Below are 15,575 nucleotides of genomic sequence, written 5' to 3'. Positions count from 1 at the left end.
TGCAATGGCTAGTACTTCTAGCACTATGTTCAACAGGAGTGGTGAGAGTGGGCATCCCTGTCTTGTTCCTGTTCTTAGGGGAAATGGTTTTAGTTTTTGCCCATTGAGTATGATGTTGGCTATGGGTTTGTCATATATGGCTTTTATTATGTTGAGGTATGATCCTTCTCTTCCCACCTTTCTGAGAGTTTTTATCAAGAAAGGGTGTTGGATTTTGTCAAATGCTTTTTCTGCATCAGTTGACATGACTGTGATTTTTATCTCTAAATTTGTTTATGTGATGTATCACGTTTATTGATTTGCAAATATTGTACCATCCTTGCATCCCCGGGATAAATCCTACTTGGTCATGCTGTATGATCTTTCTGATGTACTGCTGGATCCGATTTGCTAGAATTTTGTTGAGTATGTTGGCATCTGTGTTCATGAGGGATATTGGTCTATAATTCTCTTTCATTGTGTTATCTTTATCTGGTTTTGGTATTAGGGTGATGCTGGCTTCATAGAAGGAGCTTGGAAGTGTTCCTTCCTCTTGAATTTTCTGGAATAGTCTTAGGAGGATAGGTTTTAGTTCTTCCTTGAATGTTTGCTAAAACTCCCCTGTGAAGCCATCTGGCCCGCGGCTTTTGTTTGCTGCAAGTTTTTTGATGACTGATTCAATTTCTTCCATAGTTATCAGCCTATTGAGATTTTTAGTATCTTCCTGAGTAAGTTTTGGAAGGTTGTATTTTTCTAGGAATGTGTCCATTTCCTCTAGGTTGTCTAGTTTGTTAGAATAGAGTTGTTCATAGAACTTTTTTTAATAATCCTTTGTATTTCTGTGGGGTCTGTTGTTATTTCTCCTCTTTCATTTCTGATTTTGTTTATTTGGGTCCTCTCTCTTTGCTTCTTGGTGAGCCTGGCTAGAGGTTCATCAATCTTGTTTATCCTGTTTTCTTTTTTTAAAAAAATTATTGATTTCAGAGAGGGAGAGAATCATAAATGATGAGAGAGAATCATTGATCGGCTGCCTCCGGCACACCCACCACTGGGGATCGAGTGCGCAACCCGGGCATGTATTCTGACCTGGAATCTAACTATGACCTCCTGGTTCATAGGTCAATGTTCAACCACTGAGCCATGCCGGCCAGGCAAGAGCAATAAGTCTTGAATAAAAAGAAGCAGAACTTGGAGCAATTCTGGAGTAGATGGAAATACCTTCAGAAGATTTTTTCATGGTGCTGGAGGCTTCAGGTGTGGCTAGAGAGGAAGCTGTTAAAGGCATATGCCAGGTCCTGACATTGTTGGAATTGTGTCAGCAAGAGCCAGCCACACATGTGAAAGTCAGCCATCTGCCTGGTTGGAGGGACCAGGATACTGATCTTTGGTGGCCTCTTGGTTTAAGCTTATTTTCTCTAGTTTAAATAACAAAGATGTCTGGACCTCCTTCTCACTGCTTTGGGAGGGTTCTTTGCCATTGCTGGTAGCCACTGAACTGTCAGGAAGCCTGAGAATTTAGCTAAAGGAAACCTAGTGTTTTTGTTTAAGCCCTGATGAAATCTCACTGCATCCAGAAAGGCAGTTTGCATCATGGTATAGTGAGCTTTGATGGAACACCATGGATATGGATGAGGCTATTGAATATTTAGACACACAAAAGTGACCCAGGAAGTCACAGGGAAGATTAGGTCAGCTAAAAGGAAAATATGCTGATTTCCTGGGAAAAGGGAGTAAATGAAAGAGGCATTTCCCCCTGACATATCTTCAAGGTAATATTTTGGTTTGGCAGTATATATCAAAATTATAAACTTGTTGACCAGGAATGGCTAATGAGGCTGAATGATAGAGGGTCCTTGGAGTATTGTGCTAAGAAGGATTCTGAAGCAGCATCTAGGCTTAGCCAGGAGCAGTGCTATAATGGATACAGTGAAGCATTCCGGTACCATAGAAATGAAGCATGGTAGTATACATCTACCACATTTGTCTTCATCAAGGACTCAAGAATCTAATTCCTGAGGATTTATCCCTGGAACAATTACAATGGAAGAAAAAATGCTACATACCAAAAAAGTGTTCTCCTTGGTCTTACTTACTATAGCAGCAATTTTTCTTATAGAAGAGGAATGGTTACTTATTATAATTAAATTGTTGACCATGAGGACCATGTAGAAACATGAGGAAATGTGTGACATAATGATGAGGAAAAAGAAAACACATATACTGTAATGATTGCAACTAGATAAAGAAAAGACATGATACACACTTGTGTGCATGTAAGGGCCATTTCTTTCATGTTCACCAGTGTATGGAACCCAGGTCTTATCATATGGTAGATACACATTAAACTCTTGTTCACTATTTTAATGCCAGCTTTATGTATTTTACAATAAAAATAGATCTCCAAAGAAGGAATTAAAGCTAAAACAAAACAAAAAAATCTAAGTCACCAAAAGTTAGTGTCTTTGTTTTGCCCACTAGAAGTAAGTTGTTGTGCCTTTTCCAGTGGGCTCCACATCACACTTTAGCTCATTCTAGGACTTCAACCAAACTTTCATTAAGTTCCTACAGGCCACCACACTTTCCAAATAAGACGTATCTGCTCATCCTTTGCTTCCAGAAACTCAGACTTGGGCTTCTGAAGTTCTGGAAGTATCCTTCCAGAGATTGTTGGTTTGTCCCAAAGAATGTTTTTCTTTCACTTTGTGTAATCAGATAGGTAACTAACTCACTAGGAGAATGGCTTAACAGCATCTCAAAGGCCAGTTGAAAGCTTTTTTTTTTTTTGAAAGCTTTTGATGGAATTCAAAATTCAGATCTGAAGTCTATGAATATAGTTACTGAAGTGATTGACAGATTGAGGCCAGGCATCGAACAGACCCCAGATGTTGACAAAAACCTCTGCTCATTGGAATGAACTCTAAATATGTAGACAAGTGACCAATTACTGTGTAACTTCTCTCTTCATATACCCTAATTCCATCAAACAATAATCATTCCTTTTTCTCTGAATGCACCCAAAGCATTCATAACCCTCGACTAGGAAATTAAAGTTTATTTTCAATTTCCTTGGGCAAGGCAAAGGCAAGTTAAATTAACAGTCTGTAGCTTGTCTGGAACTAGAAAAAAGCATTGACAGTGTGTGGAGTTGCAATGTAGGAAAATCGTCCAAAGACTATGTAATATTTAGCTGATGGTAATCTCAGCAGATATACTCAGAGGATAGAAGCCGCTGGATGAACAGGCAATATCTCTGGGAGCACAGTAAAAATTGAGAGGGGAGGCAGTTACAGCAGTAATTTAGACCAAGAAAAAGGCCACAGTTTATCTGTCCACACCAATCTAATATACTAGACAACACAATATGTGTCCATTTCATTGGGTCCAAAATAGTCAATTCTTGGTCACATCGAATTTACTCAAAGTAACAGTTTTCTGTCTCTCTTTACTGACCAGAATATCTTATGTTCCTAGCCCTTTCTTTTTAATAACATCATTTTTTTCTTATTATAACAGTAATTCTTGCATGTATACATTTTATTGAATTCTATGAATTTTATTGCATTTCTACTGGGAGCAGGCACTATGTGAGCATAAGGGATAGAGAGTGGGCAATAAAAATGGCCAGGGAGACAGGTAAATTAAAGAGGCTATTATAATTCATTGTGATACAAGATGTATTAGGTGCTCTCGAAGCACAAAGGAGGGGGGCCCAACCCAGGTTCAGGAAAGCTTTCTGGAGGAGGTGACAGATAAACTAGTTCTGAAGATAAATGGCTTGAGTGGTAGAGGAAGCATCCTATATCACCTGTAATCCTTCTCAGAAAAAAAAGAACTGTTAACATTTATGTGTATATTTTTCGATATACACATTCAGACAGATAGATATAGATATCTTAATAATGTTTATATAGATGTGCATAGATTTATAGAACTGTGGTCATAATCTCTATTTATCTTTTAATACTGTCTTTTCCATGCCATTAAATATGTGTTGAAAACATAGTTTTGGTAGATGAATAACACTACACTGACTAGATATTTCATAAGAGAATGAAATCATTTAATCATTCTCTTTGTGTCCATCAGAGTTTTTGTTTTCTACCAACTCTGGCAAAATTAAGTGGAAGAGGAGTTTACTGGCATAATATTAGGTAGTCATAGCACCTATGGAAGAGATGAAAAATAGACTAAGAAAAAGGGCAGATGTCAAGATAGACTGAGCAGTGGGAACCCTATTTAGGGTTGACCACAGAGACAATTTGTCTTTAGCATTTTTGCATTTACGTAAGTTTCCCTGTTCTGGGAAGAAGCCATCTTGCTGGCCAAGCTGAAAAGTGTGTCCCACCCTATCTACAAGGGGACAGACAGTGAGAAGTAGGGCCCTGACTCCAACCAAGACTCACAATGGGCCTTCCCCCAAACAGGAAGAGTGTTAGGATAAGGCTAGCAGAAAACCCTAGGAATATTTGCTACCGTCCTATTGTTAGATGCCTAGGTGTTTCCATTTTTTGTCCCCTTTCCCTTGTATTATAAAACTGTTGCACGTTCTTCTACACAATTTTTGAGCATCTCTCTGATTATCTCCTTAAGATAAATTCCCTAGAAATAGAATTTCTCAATAAAAGAGTATGAACATTTTCTGGTCTCTTTATACACGTGTTCAAATTACTTTTCTGAGAAGTTGCATCAATTTAAGCTCGCTCTTGGAGTGGGCCTGTTTCTATGTCCCCTGTGAGGCATTAACATTTTTAGAGATCTTCCTGTCCACTCCTTTCTAGCCCAGGCTCATCTGTGTAGCCTGTACTCATTTAAATTACACTTCTGTGAAGTCAAAGCACCTCGTGGCAAAGCAAACGATTCAGTAAATAAGTTGTTTATTTTCTTGAGCTTATTTGTGATAGTTATCTTTATTGATTTTCTTCCCCATTAGTTTGATTAATTCAAGGGCTGCTTCTTTGAATAAGCTGTAGAGAAGCTGTTTCTGTTTCCATTCTGGAAAGGAAGTATTTACCAGGCAGCAAGTGCATCTGAAATAGTAGAGTCTTGAATTCTGCAGGTGAGGTTCTCGGGAGAGTGCTCACCCTCCTTTGTTGTGTAGCTCTCACTGTTGCCGTATTGGGCATTCTCTCTCAGACCTCCGGAAAATAGGGGCAGAGCACATCTCCAAAAGCAGGTCCTTTCAGAAAGCCATAGAAGTAATTCAAGACAACCATCCATTAACTCCTGGTCTTCCATCAAGAGAGTGTGCATGGATCCAGGAAGGAGCATTTGATGAGGAGTCTGGGCCCTAGAATGCTGGTCCTGCTTTGCCATCAACAGCTGTGTGGCCTTGGAGAAGTTACTCCACCTTTCTGGATTTTACCTGGGGACAGGCCACAAGATCTTAAGGAGACTTCCCCTTCTGAGAGCTGAAGATCCTAGGATTACTTACTTTGAATTTTTCAACATCATCCTTTCTTAAAATGAGAGTAGTGATCAAACTATGACTTTCACTTTGTTGTCAGGTAGGAAATAACCCAGTGAATAAACATGTCTTTCCCCCTTGCTCTCGGGTTCAGAGGCTTCTCTAAGGCTAGCAAGACTTGAACCAAAATCAGGCATAAGGCAAGCTGAATTCTTCCCCAAAAAGTAACTTTTTTTTCTGTTTGCATAATTTGATTCTAATATTCTATCCCTGTCAAGTTTTGTCCTACTTGTAAATACTTATGCAATGGGTTATACTGTATTATTTTATTGTTGTCATTAACCATGGGTTAGTCAAATCACCTTTTAAAATTGATTTGCTTGGCTTATGTGGCTTATTAAGTATTACATTGATGAGGACTAGAGCTAAGTCCTGATTTTGGATCACTGGCATGAACAACCATCACTGGGTGTCTGTGCTTGGCAGGTGGCCAGGTTGATGCTGAGCTTTGATTGGTTGGATGCTCTCGTGGCCATGTGGCCTCTGGTCCAAGGCGATGATGCACATTCACAGAGCGGCAGGCAGTGGTGACCTCTCTGGTTGTGAAGGAATGTCAAGCTCATTGAAAAGTTTATATAGCAGAGAATGGTTTTCAATTTTCCCTAAGTATATACCTGGCAAGGCCCAGTATTGGATTCTATCCAATTCTGTAGATAAAATGCCCCCGAACATATTTCCCCTAGAGAAAGTCTGAAAAGATATACACATTTATATTTGTCTAATTTAAATAAATCTCATTAATGTGAATAATGCATAAAGAGATACAGTGATGGAGTGGTTCATAATTCTCACACTGGTCTGGAAGAAAGTTCATTATGATCCAGCAAGAGGTTCACATATACCGAGATTCTTTCTATATCAGGTCTTTCCAGCTATTAGACCCTAGTCCAGGGATAGCACTTGTGCCTCAGCCCTTCCTCCCAAACCCAAGAAGACATCACTAATGGGAGACGGCATTCTTTCCTGCTGAGATGACTAGTCAACATCCAAGGAAGGACCTAATCACTCTTCTTGCCCAAAGGTGTCAACCAGCTTGTCTTTATGGGAAGTCACCTGTCCTGGAGAAGAAAGGAGGTGCTGCTACTTCTTGGGTAGAATTGATTAAATAAAATTGAGTGCTTTAAAGTTCATGAACTAATGTACCAGGATGTTAAATTGACTTTCATTGTATTCTCAGAGGCTTAACTGAGTCTCCAGATTTGAGGGCTATGAGTGATCAGTACCCATACCTCTGGGAAAAAAAAGTGATAGATATTAGACACATCCATGAAGAGTTACTGAGAGTCAGCAAAAAATGGTCCTCACTTACCTCCAGCCTATATAAGAGGAATACCAGACATTCAAGAAGGTGGAATTAAATGAAGGGATGCTTTAGGAGGAAAGAATACTAAATTCCCCTGACCTACCACTAATAAGAGACAAATAAGAGAGCCCTAAAAATGAATATCTGGAGGTATGAGGGATACATCCTCTTGCCCAGAAGACTACCAAGGCTGGAGGCTGGTTGGAACTGCCAGTGATAGTGGAGCCAGGACAGAGGGTAGCAAAGAGAGCATCAATTCTTGTATCATTTGTAGGGCAGATGTCTACCCAGAGGCTAAGTCATAACAATGGAGGGTAGCCAGGTTTCAGCCATTCTGAAAGGGCTCACCACCAGGGCTTCTCCTTTTATCCATTTGGTTCAAATGTTACATCCTCAAAGATGCCTTCTCTAAGCACCTAGGCTCATACAGTACCCCCTCCAGCCACAGCTTATTACATCACCTGGTTTATTTCCATCAGCCATTCTGAAAGGGGTTTCTATCATTCCTATGCTTTACCACTTGCATAATTGGGAAGCAACTCTTTAGCAAAGTAACTTTCCTTTCATTTTGGGCTTTCCTAATCCATAAAGTCTGCCTCCGGGGAACTCACATGAGCTCTCAGTCGGTTTTGATGGATTTGCTTGGCAGTGATGTGCTCTCTTTAGCCTTGACATGCCTCCAGGCTTCAGGGAAAGTTGAGCGCCTGCCCAGATGTTTGCAGACCCACTAGAAAGGTGGAAATGTGCAAAGGCTATGCATTTGCTAGTATTGTTTGTGACTTTTCTACACATCCTCCTGAGGGACATGAAATTAAAATTACCTTAAGCAGGTGTATATCTTCAATGATTGCGAACACAAACATACATTTATGAAAAGAATGTGGGAAAACCAGAGTATTTTAAAAGTCATTCATTTCCCATGCTTCTGATTAGAATCACAAATGCAATCCCTAGAAACCCCAGTCATACAGTGATGAAGGAAATCATAACCCTTCATTTCTATAGGATCTTTTTTTTTTTAGATGTGAAAATAAAATTCCCTTACATTAGAATAGCAACTTTCACTTTACAAACATTTCTAGCTATATTATGTTATTTGAGAAAAAGATGAACCATCTAGTAAATTGTAGATCTCTCGTAATGCTTAAGACTTTTCTGGTGTTCAGTAAATAAATGCCTATTTGAGTACAATGTTGACACAGAGCCATCATCACACATTCCCTTTAGAATTAGGATTGCATATCAGATTGATCTTAAATGATAGATCACAGAAAACAAGTAGGCAAGGCTGTTTTGAGACTTAAAAGTTCCAAAAAGGTACAGTCAGGTCCACATCTAAGACTTGCAGGGCCCAGCGTAAGAGTACCTACAAATGGAGGCCCACCTACATATGTATGAATATTTGAAATGTGGACACCAAGTCAGGCAATAATTAAATAAAATGTATTTCATTCTCCTATCTTGAGAAGACCTTCATTATGCTCTCTGCATCGCAAGGGGCTTTGCAGGTGAGTGCACACCCAGCCCCACACCCAACCTCATCCACCTCAGGAGGGTAGAGCCTGTGGAAGAGGTCTACATGGTCCCAGAAGTGAAGTCAGGGCCATTGAAGAAGGAAATTCTAGGGTGCTTGGTACTTAAAAGAGATGGGTGCAGGCTTTGAGTAGACATGTTTCTTGGGCCCCTGGGAGTCCTCACTCCATGGGGAGAGGTGTAGTCAGAGGAGGGAGCAGACATGTCTCTCCAAAATGCAGGGAGCTGGGTAGGGTCCTTCTTGCCCAGGTCTAAAGGAGGTACTAAATCCAGTGATAGTTGAAATGAAGTGTTATTTGCTCCTCAACTTGTGTCTAGTTACCCTTTAAGTAAAACATTTATAAATGTTATGATGCCTGAGACTGCACTAATCTACTAGGGCCTATTTAAAATGAAGCTTGCCCTGGCCAGTGTGTTTCAGGGGTACAGTGTCAGCCCATGCACCAAAGGGTCACGGGTTTGATTCCCATTCAAGAGCATGTACGTGGGTTTCAGATTTATTGCCCAGCACCAGTTGAGGCATCTGTGGGAGGCAACCAATTGATGTTACCTCTCTGGCATTGATGTTTCTCTCTCTCCTCCTCCCTTCCTTCCATTTTTTCTGAAAATTAATGGAAAAATATCCTTGAGTGAGAATTAACAACAACAAAAAAAATGAAGCTCAATTTAGTTTTGATTTCTAAGAATTCTGTGGAGCCACTTGGGATGACACATCCAATAGTTAGAACAAACGGACCTAAATTAGAAGTAGAAAGTAGGAAGATAAAGCATGCTGGCTCTAGTTTAGACAGATGAAGCAAAAAAGAAGTTATGACAATAATAATGCCTTTTTAATAGTACAATTTTTTTGCTTCCAAAGCTCTTTTACTTACATATGTATCACTGAATTGTTACAAAAATAGGTATCAATTCTTTGAAGTTTGAAAGATGTATTCTCCATGCAAATAGAAAGGAAATCCTATTTGACCCTTTGAGGGGTACATTTATAGATTCCCTTAGCCAGAGGGAGCAATGTGGAAGGAAGTATCAAAGATGCCTGACACACTTCAACTTTGGGCCAACTCTGGTCTGTCAATAGTGGCTGCTGGAAGTGCTTGATTCAGCATATCTCAGGCCATGCCTGGCCTCAGTGGTTAGTAATGAATTACCCATGTCTTTCATGGTCAAGGGAGGGGCCATGATGGTAATGTGTGCCATGCATGTGCTGCTGCCTTTGGGCTCAAAGGTTGCCTGTGACAGGCAGTAAGAGCATGCAGAATACCTGGGGTCATACTTAATCTTTTGACGTTATCAGCAAGGAGGAAACTCAACCCAAATTCTTAACAAGAATCTTCATGTTCTTGAATATTTCTGTCTTCCCCAAGATCCATTTCATCTTTCTTTGAGGAAAATGCTGCTTTCTACTTTCTTTCCTTGTATGAAAAAAGATTGGATAGACCCGTGCTAAGGTGTTAATTGGTGATAACTGGATAAATATGAAACTTGGATTCTTTTGTCATATCTGTCATTAATTAGTTTTTTGACCTTCAACAAATCCCTTAACCCATCCAGACCTCTATTTTCTTATCTCCAAAACAGGGATACTATCTTGGTGATGTCTCAGTTTTGTGAGGCTTAAAGGAGATAGTAACAAAGCAAGCACTTGAAATAGAAAACATTGTATAGATATAAACCATTATGATTCCACTGAAAAATGAGGAAATTGGTCTAAAGTAACATTTCCCAAAATGTATTTCTTGGAACATTAGTTCCATGGGATGTCCATCGATATTACACTAGCACCATCAAATAAACATAAAGTGTTCTCTGGCCAAATGTATTGAACAAACTTAAACAGGCATCTTTACCACAGGAATTATTAGAGTCTTTTCTTTTAAACTACATTGAGAATCATTAAAATTGGGAAATAATATGTAGTGGTTTACACACTTATTTGGACATAACACTTTTCTTTTCTCAAAAGATTAGTCCCTCAGGACATAGTCCTTTGGAAATCATTGAATAATCTGCTCTCTAAGTTTCATTGCAACTCGAATGCCCTCTGATTCATTTGTTTATCTAACAAATGTTTACAGAGCCACTATTACGTGTAGGCACTGTTCAGTGTACAGAATACATTAGTGTACAAAACAGGGGGGAAAACCCTGCTTTCATGGAGCTTATATCTTAGCGGAATTTGATATTACTCATCCAAAGGATGCTTGCACTTGGAGAAGTGACTGCTCTCCCTTAAACAAAGAAATAAAATGCCGAAGTAGAACTGTTGAAAACAGAGAAGGGCTAGGGAAGGGGGTGGGGTGGGTTGTGAGCAAGTGGCAAAGACAGCTCTTAATTGTACCTTTTATAACTCAGCCTCTGAGTTGAGGTTAAACAATGAACTCTGATCTGAAGAAGCAGGGCACAGATAGCATTCATTCATCCATTTATGCATGTGTTCATTCAACACATACTTACAGACACGATCTATGTCATACACAGAAGTGCATAAAGGCTCAGTCTGTAGCCTAAGAGCCGACTTCCAGGTGGGCAGGCAGATAAGGACATGAGTGATTGCAACTCTGTGTTATATATGCCCTGGTGAGAGGTCAGGGTGATGTGGGAGCACATTATCAGGGCATCCAACCCCAGACTTTAGAGAAAGTATCTCAACGGAAGTGACATTTAAACTGAGTTGGCCAGAGGTTGGTAATTTGTTTAGCAAACTAGTTTAGGGCACATGGGGGAAATGGTGAGTAGGAAGAATGCTTTAGGTAGTAGAAACAGCATGTGCATGGACCTAATGGCACTCTCATTGCACTTGTACAACCAGAGTGGAATGGGCAGGAAAAGCTATAAATTAGGGTTCTGTGTGACTGTCTTTGAAAAGGAGCTCTGTTGCTGAAATAAAACCTGAAAGTCATTGGGGGTTTCTGAGAGGAGATCTCTGAGGCCTCTGCCATCTTTATAATTCCTAGATTCTATTTCTCATATCAGTCTTTCTCCCAGAAGTATTTGCATTTTAATGGGGAATTTTGACAGATTAAGAATTCTCTCAATTCTCAAACCCAAAGGAACACATTGCTACTGGCAAATGTATTGGTGAGAATTATTTTAGTGATAAATAACAGAACACCCAACTCAAGATGACTTTAGCAAAATAGGGAGTTAATTAACTTATATAACAGAAACATCCAGAGAAAGTTTGATGCAGAGCTTCTAGACCCAGTCTCTCTGGCCATCATGTAATCCTCATTCTCAGGCTCAACCTGGTGGCATAAAGGCTGCCAGCGTCTCCCAGTCCGCATTTTCTATGTCTGATATTCATTCTGATTGTACAATCTTATGTCATGTGCCCATGTCTGAACCGATTACCGTGGCCAGGGGCATAAAATTACAGTGGGGCTTGGTTCACATGATCCAATATTGGAGCAGAAAGTGGAGGTAAACTGGTGGACTATGGCCAAATCTGGCCTGAGATAAGAACATTGCCCAGCACAATGTCTTAAATACTGTTGGATGTGGGTGCTTTGGAAGGCCAGGCACAGACCTTTCCTTGTAGCCCCCACAACTCCCTGGGAGCTTTAGATGTTTATGCTGTCTGTCTGGACTGGGAAGGGTTTTGATTTTGAAATTTCTGGTCTAATTTTTTCATGTGGTAGTTGATTAGGTACTTGCTGACTGTACTATGACAGATTTTTTTTTTTTTTTAAATAAGGAGAAACTTGAACTTAGTTCAGTGAATTCTTCTCATCCAAAGCATCACCTTGGGGGTGATAATACACTTTCTCCAATGATACTACCTTTGCTCAGAAGAATTTTCAAGCTCTTCTTGGAATTGTTTTCAGAGATTGAAGTAAATTATTTGCATATCCTCACTGGCAACAAATTCTCATTCTTTAAGAGTGGTTTAATTCTTGGAAGAAGTGAGAGTCCTTATGAGCTGAGTGGTGATAAACAGGTTGGCTGGCATGCCTGCCTGCCTCATCCATTCTTCTTTGTCTGGAACAACGTGCAATCATGCAGTTGTGAGGCTGAGAGACCTGTTGCCCCATATATATGTGTTTTTTGTTTTATATATTTTATTTTTAATTTTATTAATTTAGTAACCCAGACAGTCACATGGTTCAAGTTTTAAAGGGCACAATAGATAAATGGTAAAAATCCCTTTCCTGTCCTGGTCACCCAGCCACCAGTTTTCTTTCCAGATTTTGCATGTATTCTTCCAGAAAGTCTATGCATATTACTTAACTGCTTTGAAGAAGGCCCAGAAAGGCACTGATAAATAACTGAAGCACTGTTTGAATGGTGCGCTTTTAAGATCATTTTACTGTATTATGTTTAAATTCTGATATGTTCATGCCAAACTCCTCACTGTATAGTGACCTGACGTTAGGAGTAAATTAGTATCTCCCAGCCATAGAATTGGGACCCTGTGAAGTCTCTGTAATGAGAGGTGGTCTCCTGGCCTTGCCACCTGAGCTGTGAGAGATCCGATAAGTTACTTTTCCTCTTTGAGTCTTGGTTTCCTCATATGTAAATAACCTCATAGGTTATTGTGAGGATTGAGTGAGATGACAGAATAAAATATCTCAAGAAAGGTGCGAAGGTTAATTTTATGTGGTAACTTGACTAGGCTATGGTTCCCAGGTGTTTGGTCAGACACTAGTCTGGATGTTGCTGTGAAGGTATTTTGCAGATGTGATTCACATTTACAATCAGTTGACTTTGAGGAAAGCAGATTACCCTCCATAATGTGGGTGCGTCTCAGCCAATCAGCTGAATCCTTACGAGCAAACACTGATGTTTTCCAGAGAAGAAGGAATCCTGCCTCAAGACTGTAACATTGAAATCCTGCCCGAGTTTCCATCCTGCTGGCCTGCCTTATGGATTTCTAATTCAAGACTGCAACACCCTCTCTTACCTGAGTTTCTAGTCTGCTGGCCTGCCCTACAGATTGCAGACGTGCCAGCCGCACAATAGTATGAACTAATTATTTAAAATAAATCTCTCCCTCTGTATACATATCCTATTGCTTCTTTTTCTCTGGAGAACCCAGACTGATGCAGAGGGAGAAAACTCTGGATCTTTGTGTGTTTAAAAAACACCAAGGTTTTAGTCCCGGCTCTTCCACTGAGCAGCTGAGCAGCCCTGGGAAAGATTCTTAGTACCACAGAGCTTTAGTTTCCCTACCTGCCTAATGCCTCTCAAGGTTGCCGGAGGAGAAGAGATACTATGAAAATGATTTGTCAAGCATCATATACATGGAAGTGATTATTATATGGGTCTGTCTTCCTTTGAATGCACACATGTCCTTAGAGTTGCCCTTTGGTGGCCCCTAGACCTGCACTTCTCTAGAGATGTCCCTTTCCTGGTCATTGATTCTTGTCTGTCTCTGGCTATGGAGCCCATGCACAGCGAGTGAAATCCAATTCTGCAGGGAGCAGTTGTCAAAGGGCTGAAGAGCCCTGCATCAGGCCTCTGTACCTACAGGCATGGGGAAATAGAGGAGGAGGGTAAGAGAAAGTGAGGGATGAACTTGTGCAGGTGGGAACAGGGATGGGGGAGGAAGATGAGAGAGGAAGGGAGCTGTGTGCCGGGATGGGTCCCCAGGGGTCCAGGGCTGATTGGCTGGGATACCTGAGCCTGTGCTATAGATTGCAGACTGATTGCGGCAGATTAGCTGGGACCTAAAAGGGGCCTTGTCATTGTAGCACTGAGTGTTCAGTCCCTTCCATCCTGGGGACAGAGTTAATCAAACAGGAGAGGGCCAGGGGGGAAGCACTATGAATAACCTGCCTTCTTTATCATCGCAGTGGTTCTAAATACCATCTGGTCCCATTTCCACTTGTTTTTTCTTCTGCCAGGGACTCAGGGGCTGACACTTGACAGGGATGAAGCTTTCTGTAGTGTCCAAGACTCCCCATGTTGCTACCTACCCCATCCTAGTGTTCTTTGTCTCATCACTCAGTCCTTTTCTTTCATACCATTTATCACACGCTGAAATTATTTGACAAATAATTACTTACAAAATAACGCCATCTCCACTGGAATGCACCATAAGATCAGGAACCTTATCTCACTTGCTCATTCTTATAGTCCCAGCTCCCTGAGAAGCAGTTCATGGTGATGCTCACAAAACATTCATCAAGAAATGGGATGGAAGGAGAAACCAAGATGGCGGCATAGGTGAACACCTAAACTGCTGCCTTGCACAACAATTTCAAAACTACAACTAAAAGACAAAACGGACATCATCCAGAACCACAGGAAAGCTGGATGAGTGGAAATTCTACAACTAGAAGGAAAGAGAAAAAGCATATTGAGACTCAGAGGAGCTGCAAAAGGCTGAGGTAGGGAGACGCGAGTGTGGAGAGGACTGGTGGCTGAGTGCGTGGCTGGCTTTCTCAAGCGGGAGGGAGACAGAAGCCCCTGACTGTGCTGAACTCCAGTTCTGGGCGAGACTCTGGGAACCCAGACTCATTCAGGGGGAATCTGGACTGTCAGGAAAAGAGAAAAGCACACTGATACTCGGGAGCTGTGGAAGGCAGAGGTCCAGAGGCATGTGCACAGAGAGGACTGCTGAGTGCGTGGCTGGCTTTCTCAAGTGGAAGGGAGATGGAAGCCCCCGACTGCGCTGAACTCCAGTTCCGGGCGAGACTCTGGGAACCCACACTCATTCGGGGAGAATCTGGACTGTCTGGCAGTGGGGGAAACTCGAGGGTGGCTTTCTCTCAGAGGTGCTTGCAGCTATTACCGTGGGACACTGAGACCCAGGGGCCTCATAGGGCAGGGCTGACAGGAAGCCAAGGCTGTCTGCTCCGCCCTGAGACTCCGCCCCATCCAAGCTGAGCACAGAGGCTTTTGCATTTTTGCAAGTCTTGTCTCATAAAGGTATCTCCAGCACAGAAGTTCTCCCAGCATAGACACAGCTGAACCTCACAGCCAATTGGCCTGGAGGTCAATTCCTCCCAGTGATACCAACAACAATCAAGACTTAACTACAACAAGGCTGTGCCCACAGTCCACAAAGGGGTGCACCAAGAGTGTCCACCTCAGGTAACTGGGGAGGCTGAGCCACTGGGCCCTATAGGACACCTAGCACACAAAGCTACTCTACCAACTCAGGGAAGCAAAGAAAATGCGGAGACAAAGAAACAGATCACAAATGAAAGAAATGGAGGAAAGCAAATGACTGGATATAGAGTTCAAAACCACGGTTATAAGGTTTTTCAAGAATTTCCTAGAAAAGGCCAATAAATTTAGTGAGACCCTCGAGGATATGCAAAAGGACCAACTAGAAATTAAACATACACTGAC

This window comes from Plecotus auritus, assembly GCF_963455305.1.
Source record: "Plecotus auritus genome assembly, chromosome: 6".
Classification (NCBI taxonomy): domain Eukaryota; kingdom Metazoa; phylum Chordata; class Mammalia; order Chiroptera; family Vespertilionidae; genus Plecotus; species Plecotus auritus.
Note: the sequence above shows the minus strand (reverse complement) of the source record.